Below are 8,101 nucleotides of genomic sequence, written 5' to 3'. Positions count from 1 at the left end.
CACAATTTTCGCGAGTTGGGCACTGCATGCCACCACATTGGATTTGAAATGAAACCTCTACAACAGAATTCAAGTGCAGATTGTAACGTTTAATTTGAAGGGTTGAACAAAAATATCTGATAGAAAATGTAGGAATTGTACACATTTCTTTACAAACACTCCACATTTTAGGAGGTCAAAAGTAATTGGACAAATAAACATAACCCAAACAAAATATTTTTATTTTCAATATTTTGTTGCAAATCCTTTGGAGGCAATCACTGCCTTAAGTCTGGAACCCATGGACATCACCAAACGCTGGGTTTCCTCCTTCTTAATGCTTTGCCTGGCCTTTACAGCCGCAGCCTTCAGGTCTTGCTTGTTTGTGGGTCTTTCCGTCTTAAGTCTGGATTTGAGCAAGTGAAATGCATGCTCAATTGGGTTTAGATCTGGAGATTGACTTGGCCATTGCAGAATGTTCCACTTTTTGGCACTCATGAACTCCTGGGTAGCTTTGGCTGTATGCTTGGGGTCATTGTCCATCTGTACTATGAAGCGCCGTCCAATCAACTTTGCAGCATTTGGCTGGATCTGGGCTGAAAGTATATCCCGGTACACTTCAGAATTCATCCGGCTACTCTTGTCTGCTCTTATGTCATCAATAAACACAAGTGACCCAGTGCCATTGAAAGCCATGCATGCCCATGCCATCACGTTGCCTCCACCATGTTTTACAGAGGATGTGGTGTGCCTTGGATCATGTGCCGTTCCCTTTCTTCTCCAAACTTTTTTCTTCCCATCATTCTGGTACAGGTTGATCTTTGTCTCATCTGTCCATAGAATACTTTTCCAGAACTGAGCTGGCTTCTTGAGGTGTTTTTCTGCAAATTTAACTCTGGCCTGTCTATTTTTGGTATTGATGAATGGTTTGCATCTAGATGTGAACCCTTTGTATTTACTGTCATGGAGTTTTCTCTTTACTGTTGACTTAGAGACAGATACACCTACTTCACTGAGAGTGTTCTGGACTTCAGTTGATGTTGTGAACGGGTTTTTCTTCACCAAATTAAGTATGCGGCGATCATCCACCACTGTTGTCATCCGTGGACGCCCAGGCCTTTTTGAGTTCCCAAGCTCACCAGTCAATTCCTTTTTTCTCAGAATGTACCCAACTGTTGATTTTGCTACTCCAAGCATGTCTGCTATCTCTCTGATGGATTTTTTCTTTTTTTTCAGCCTCAGGATGTTCTGCTTCACCTCAATTGAGAGTTCCTTTGACCGCATGTTGTCTGCTCACAGCAACAGCTTCCAAATGCAAAACCACACACCTGGAATCCACCCCTGACCTTTTAACTACTTCATTGATTACAGGTTAACGAGGGAGACGCCTTCAGAGTTAATTGCAGCCCTTAGAGTCCATTGTCCAATTACTTTTGGTCCCTTGAAAAAGAGGACGCTATGCATTACAGAGCTATGATTCCTAAACCCTTTCTCCGATTTGGATGTGGAAACTATCATATTGCAGCTGGGAGTGTGCACTTTCAGCCCATATTACATATATAATTTTATTTATGAACATGTTTTTGTAAACAGCTAAAATAACAAAACTTGTGTCACTGTCCAAATATTTCTGGCCCTAACTGTATGTGGACATGCATATTCTAGAATACCTGATGCGTTAAAATCGGGCCACCATCTAGTAAAATATATAAAAAGATCCGACCCTGTGCAGCTTGAATGTTTTGTAGGATATTAATAATCTTCTCTTTTAATGATAATTTCAGTATACCCTGAGGGTTCACATTTTTATAGATTATTGTATTATTTTTATGCTGTAGCATACTGTATATGCCGTATGCGATTTTATCTGGTGTGGTTAATATGAGTATTATTACCTTTCTACTTACAGTGGGTGCGGAAAGTACCATATTCCTACCCCTTTACATTTTTCACTCTTTGTTTCATTGCAACCATTTGGTAAATTCAAAAATTTTTCACATTAATGTACACTCTGCACTCCATCTTGACTGAAAAAACAGAAATGTAGAAATTTTTGCAAATTTCTTAAAAAAGAAAAACTGAAATATCACATGGTCATAAGTATTCAGACCTTTTGCTCAGAAACTCAAATTTAAGTCACATGCTGTCCATTTCCTTGTGATCCTCCTTGAGATGGTTCTACTCCTTCAGGAGGAGGCCAGCTGTGTTTAATTACATAGTTACATAGTTATTAAGGTTGAAGGAAGACTTTAAGTCCATCTAGTTCAACCCATAGCCTAACCTAACTTGCCCTAACATGTTGATCCAGAGGAAGGCAAAAAAACCCATGTGGCTCCATGTGGAGTAAGCTCCACCTTGGGGAAAAAAATTCCTTCCCGACTCCACATACGGCAATCAGACTAGTTCCCTGGATCAACGCCCTATCAGGGAATCTAGTGTATATACCCTGTAACATTATACTTTTCCAGAAATGTATCCAGTCCCCTCTTAAATTTAAGTAATGAATCACTCATTACAACATCATACGGCAGAGAGTTCCATAGTCTCACTGCTCTTACAGTAAAGAATCCGCATCTGTTATTATGCTTAAACCTTTTTTCCTCCAAACGTAGAGGATGCCCCCTTGTCCCTGTTTCAGGTCTATGATTAAAAAGATCATCAGAAAGGTCTTTGTACTGTCCCCTCATATATTTATACATTAACATAAGATCACCCCTTAGTCTTCGTTTTTCCAAACTAAATAGCCCCAAGTGTAATAACCTATCTTGGTATTGCAGATCCCCCAGTCCTCTAATAACCTTGGTCGCTCTTCTCTGCACCCGCTCCAGTTCAGCTATGTCTTTCTTATACACTGGAGACCAGAACTGTGCACAGTATTCTAAGTGTGGTCGAACAAGTGACTTCTATAGAGGTAAAATTATGTTCTCCTCATGAGCATCTATGCCTCTTTTAATGCATCCCATTATTTTATTTGCCTTTGTAGCAGCTGCCTGACACTGGCCACTAAATATGAGTTTGTCATCCACCCATACACCCAGGTCTTTTTCATAGACGGTTTTGCCCAGAGTTTTAGAATTTAGCACATAATTATACATCTTATTACTTCTACCCAAGTGCATGACCTTACATTTATCCCCATTAAAGCTCATTTGCCATTTATCAGCCCAAGCTTCTAGTTTACATAAATCATCCTGTAATATAAAATTGTCCTCCTCTGTATTGATTACCCTGCAGAGTTTAGTGTCATCTGCAAATATTGAAATTCTACTCTGAATGCCCCCTACAAGGTCATTAATAAATATGTTAAAAAAAGAGGGCCCAATACTGACCCCTGTGGTACCCCACTGCTAACCGCTACCCAGTCCGAATGTGCTCCATTAATAACCACCCTTTGTTTCCTATCCCCGAGCCAGCTCTCAACCCACTTACACATATTTTCCCCTATCCCCATTATTCTCATTTTATGTATCAACCTTTTGTGTGGCACCGTATCAAAAGCTTTTGAAAAGTCCATATACACTACATCTACTGGGTTCCTTTGGTCCAGTCCGGAACTTACCTCTTCATAGAAACTGATCAAATTAGTCTGACATGAACGGTCCTTAGTAAACCCGTGCTGATCCTGGGTCATGAGGTTATTCCTCTTCAGATACTCCAGTATATCATCCCTTAGAATGCCCTCCAGGATTTTACCCACAGTAGAGGTTAAGCTTACTGGCCTATAGTTTCCGAGTTCAGTTTTTGTTCCCTTTTTGAATATTGGCACCACATTTGCTATACGCCAGTCCTGTGGTACAGACCCTGTTATTATGGAGTCTTTAAAGATTAAAAATAATGGTCTATCAATGACTGTACTTAATTCCTGCAGTACTCGAGGGTGTATCCCATCCGGGCCCGAAGATTTGTCAATTTTAGTGATTTTTAGACGCCGCCGCACTTCCTGCTGGGTTAAGCAGGTGACATTTAATGGGGAATTTTTATCACTAGTCATTTTGTCTGCCATGGGATTTTCTTGTGTAAATACTGATGAAAAAAAGTCATTTAGCATATTGGCTTTTTCCTCATCCTCATCCACCATTTCACCCAGACTATTGTTAAGGGGGCCAACACTATCATGTTTTAGTTTCTTACTATTTATGTAGTTAAAGAATATTTTGGGATTATTTTTACTCTCTCTGGCAATGAGTCTCTCTGTCTCAATCTTTGCTGCCTTGATTTGCTTTTTACAGAATTTATTTAATTTTTTTGTATTTATTTAATGCCTCCTCACTACCTACTTCCTTTAATTCTCTAAATGCTTTCTTTTTGTCACTTATTGCGCCCCTTACAGCTCTATTTAGCCATATTGGTTTCCTCCTATTTCTAGTATGTTTATTCCCATACGGTATATACTGTGCACAGGTCCTATCCAGGATGCTAATAAATGTCTCCCATTTTCTTTGTGTATTTTTGTGTCTCAGGATATCGTCCCATTTAATTGCACCAAGATCCTCTCTCATCCGTTGGAAATTTGCACTCCTGAAGTTTAATGTCCTTGTAACCCCTCTATTACACATCTTTTTAAAGGATACATGAAAACTTATTATTTTGTGATCGCTATTTCCCAAGTAACCCCCAACCCTTATATTTGCTATGCGGTCTGGCCTGTTGGTTAATATTAGGTCTAGCAGTGCCCCCCTTCTTGTTGGGTCCTGAACCAGCTGTGAAAGGTAATTGTCTCTCACAGTTGTCAAAAACCGATTACCTTTGCTGGAACTGCAGGTTTCTGTTCCCCAATCTATTTCAGGGTAGTTGAAGTCCCCCATAATAATGACTTCTCCTTGAGTCGCAGCTTCATCTATTTGCTTTACGAGGATATTCTCCATTGCTTCCATTATTTTTGGAGATTTATGACAAACCCCTATCAGTAATTTATTATTTTTTCCCCCTCCCCTTATCTCCACCCACAGGGATTCTACATTTTCATTAAATTCACCTATATTATCACGCCGGATGGGTTTTAAGGACGATTTTACATATAGACACACCCCTCCCCCTCGCTTATCTGTACGGTCATTTCTGAACAGACTATAGCCCTGCAAGTTAACAGCCCAGTCATGGCTCTCATCCAGCCACGTTTCAGATATCCCCACCATGTCATAATTATGCTCCAACAACATTAGTTCTAATTCGTCCATTTTGTTGGTGAGGCTTCTGGCATTAGTATACATGCACTTGATGTTCCTCTCTGTACCTCTACTCTTTCTTAAATTATTAACTGTTCTAACCCCACCCCCCATGCCCCTGCCACCCCCAACTTCCTTATTTGTGCCCAGGTCTCTGTCTGCACTATCTTCCCCTCCTATAAATTGAATACCCTCCCCCCAATCTCTTGTTTAAACACTCCTCCAACCTTCTAGCCATTTTCTCCCCCAGCACAGCTGCACCTTCCCCATTGAGGTGCAGTCCATCCCTAGCGTAGAGCCTGTAGCCAACTGAGAAGTCGGCCCAGTTCTGCAGGAACCCAAACCCCTCCTTCCTACACCAATTCTTGAGCCACTTATTAACCTCCCTAATCTCCCGTTGCCTCTCTGGCGTGGCATGTGGTACAGGCAGTATTTCGGAGAATACCACGTTGGAGGTCCTTGCTTTCAGCTTGCAGCCTAATTCCCTGAAATCATCTTTAAGGACCTTCCACCTACCTCTAACTTTGTCATTTGTGCCAATGTGCACCATGACCGCTGGGTCCTCACCAGCCCCTCCCAGTAATCTGTCCACCCGATCAGCGATGTGTCGGACTCGAGCGCCAGGTAGGCAGCACACCGTTCGACGATCCCTGCCTTTGTGACAGATTGCCCTATCTGTTCCCCTAATAATTGAGTCCCCCACTACCAGCACCTGTCTGGCCTGCCCTGCTCTCCTATTTCCCTCCTTACTGGAGCAGTCACTCCCCCGGCTTTCAGAGGACATGCCTGGCTGCAGCAGTGCTACCCCTGTACTGGCACCCCCCTCATCTGCCAACTTAGCAAACTTATTGGGGTGTTCCAGATCAAGACTAGCCTCCCTGGCACTCTTCCCTCTACCCCGCTTCCTAACTGTTACCCAGCTAGCTGCCTCACTGTCCTGCAGCTCCATCCCACCATCCCCCCCCCCCCTCATCTGTCCCATTGAGCGTCTGCTCCGTGAGCAGAAGACTCCTCTCCATATTGTCAATGGATCTCAGTGTTGCCAGCTGCACATTTAGAGTCAGAATCTGGGTTTCCAAATGCACAACGTGCTCACATCTCGCACAGCAGCATGCACCCTCGATCGGCTGCTCAAGGACTGCATACATGTGGCAAGATGTGCACTGGATGGCATTAACAAGAGTGGAGCACATTTCCTAATGGGGATTGCACCAGACAGAAAATGTAAATTATAAAAAAAAAATAAATACAAAGTATTAATACAAAACAGACAGCAATTCAGTACTTCCTCCCTTGGAAACTCCCTGACTCCAAAGTCACTGAATCACAAGTCACACTTACCGCCGTCCACACTTACGCTCTGGTCACACTCAGCTCGCTCACACTCGCTATGCTGAAGATTTATAGATTTTTTTTTTTCTAGTTCCCTTCAACAGCAATCACCCTTGCTGGTCAAATGCACTTCCAAAAACTGATAGGACTTGATTTGGGTAAAACCAAAGCCCAAAAGCATAGACTAAAAGAAGGAGAAGAAATACAGGCTAGGATATATGTATATTTATCTTTATTAGGATAGCAGATGGTCACATTACAAAAAAATGATAAAAAATGGAAAAGATGTGCACTTCAGGACATATAATAGTACTAGAGGTCAATAGTGCAATTGATAAATAGATATATAAAAATAGCCGCCCACAGTATGATATTACAAGGAAACCTGATGCTGAAAAAAGTAAAATAAATAATGAACATGAAAAAGTGAGGAACATCCAATAAAGTAATAAAAAAATGTTATTTAAAATTTTTGCAAAAGTGCCTCAAACATTAGCATAAAAGTAAATATTGAAATGGTGTATGAATAGGTAAAGTGCACAAGTGCCACAGCAAAAAAGTATAGAAGGTGTTCACACCGGCCAAGCATAAATGAAAGGGCCAGAATATATCAATGTCAATGCTCTGCCAAAAACAAGATCAGTGAATAATGTAACTAACAATACAAGCATACAGGATACCTTTAGGGGTTAATGTCCGTGTGCACATGCGCCCTGACGCGCATTTCAGTGAGATTTCCTTCGTCAGGGGTGTAGGTAATAGTAAAAAACGCCGAGTGTATATAGCATGTACAAATGGTGATCAGACGTGGTCCATGTACACTCTGCACATGCGCCGTCAGGAGGTCCCAGAAGTCCCAGAGCAACACGTCACGTGACCAGAATTACGGCATTATGAATCCGGCGTAACCAAGGACACAGTGACGCGATGCCCCAGAGCCCAGGGACGCAGACCGCGCATGCGCACAGCCAGGAGCGCGCCATCATCAAATACAAAGAGACAAAAAGTGATGGGTAAGCACAGCACGGATAAAGGGAATGCGGCTAATATATTAATACCAATATAAAAGCGCTACACAAAAATAACAAAGAAAATAAATCCTATGATAATAACAAAATGGCTCATGACCCATTAATGGTAAATCAAAACAACAAAAGATAATGAGCTACAAGGACTACATGAAAATGAAAAAAAGAGCGAAAGATGTATAACTATAAAAAAGAGGAAAGATACTACAGTAGTAGTAATAGTACAAACATAACAAATAAAGCCAGAAAATAATACTGTAAAGAAAAAATAATTAAAAAGTAAAATAAATAAAGCAGTAATGCAGAAAAAAATGAATGAAAATATTGATAAATTAATTAAAAAAAATGAAAAGAATATATAAGTATCCTGGACGATACAAGGTAGAAGGTGAAGCTATGTAGCATTTGTAAATAACGGCACCGCGCTCGGGTTATGAAAGGAATGCCATTACCCTAATACTCCTGGAGTATTCAGGAGTATTAGGGTAATGGCATTCCTTTCATAACCCGAGCGCGGTGCCGTTATTTACAATATATTTTTTGTTTTTTTCAGAAAGTGGCACATGTTCTGTGGTCACCAGCAGCTGGGTTATTGTA

This window comes from Ranitomeya imitator, chromosome 5 (assembly GCF_032444005.1).
Source record: "Ranitomeya imitator isolate aRanImi1 chromosome 5, aRanImi1.pri, whole genome shotgun sequence".
Taxonomy (NCBI): Eukaryota; Metazoa; Chordata; class Amphibia; order Anura; family Dendrobatidae; genus Ranitomeya; species Ranitomeya imitator.
Note: the sequence above shows the minus strand (reverse complement) of the source record.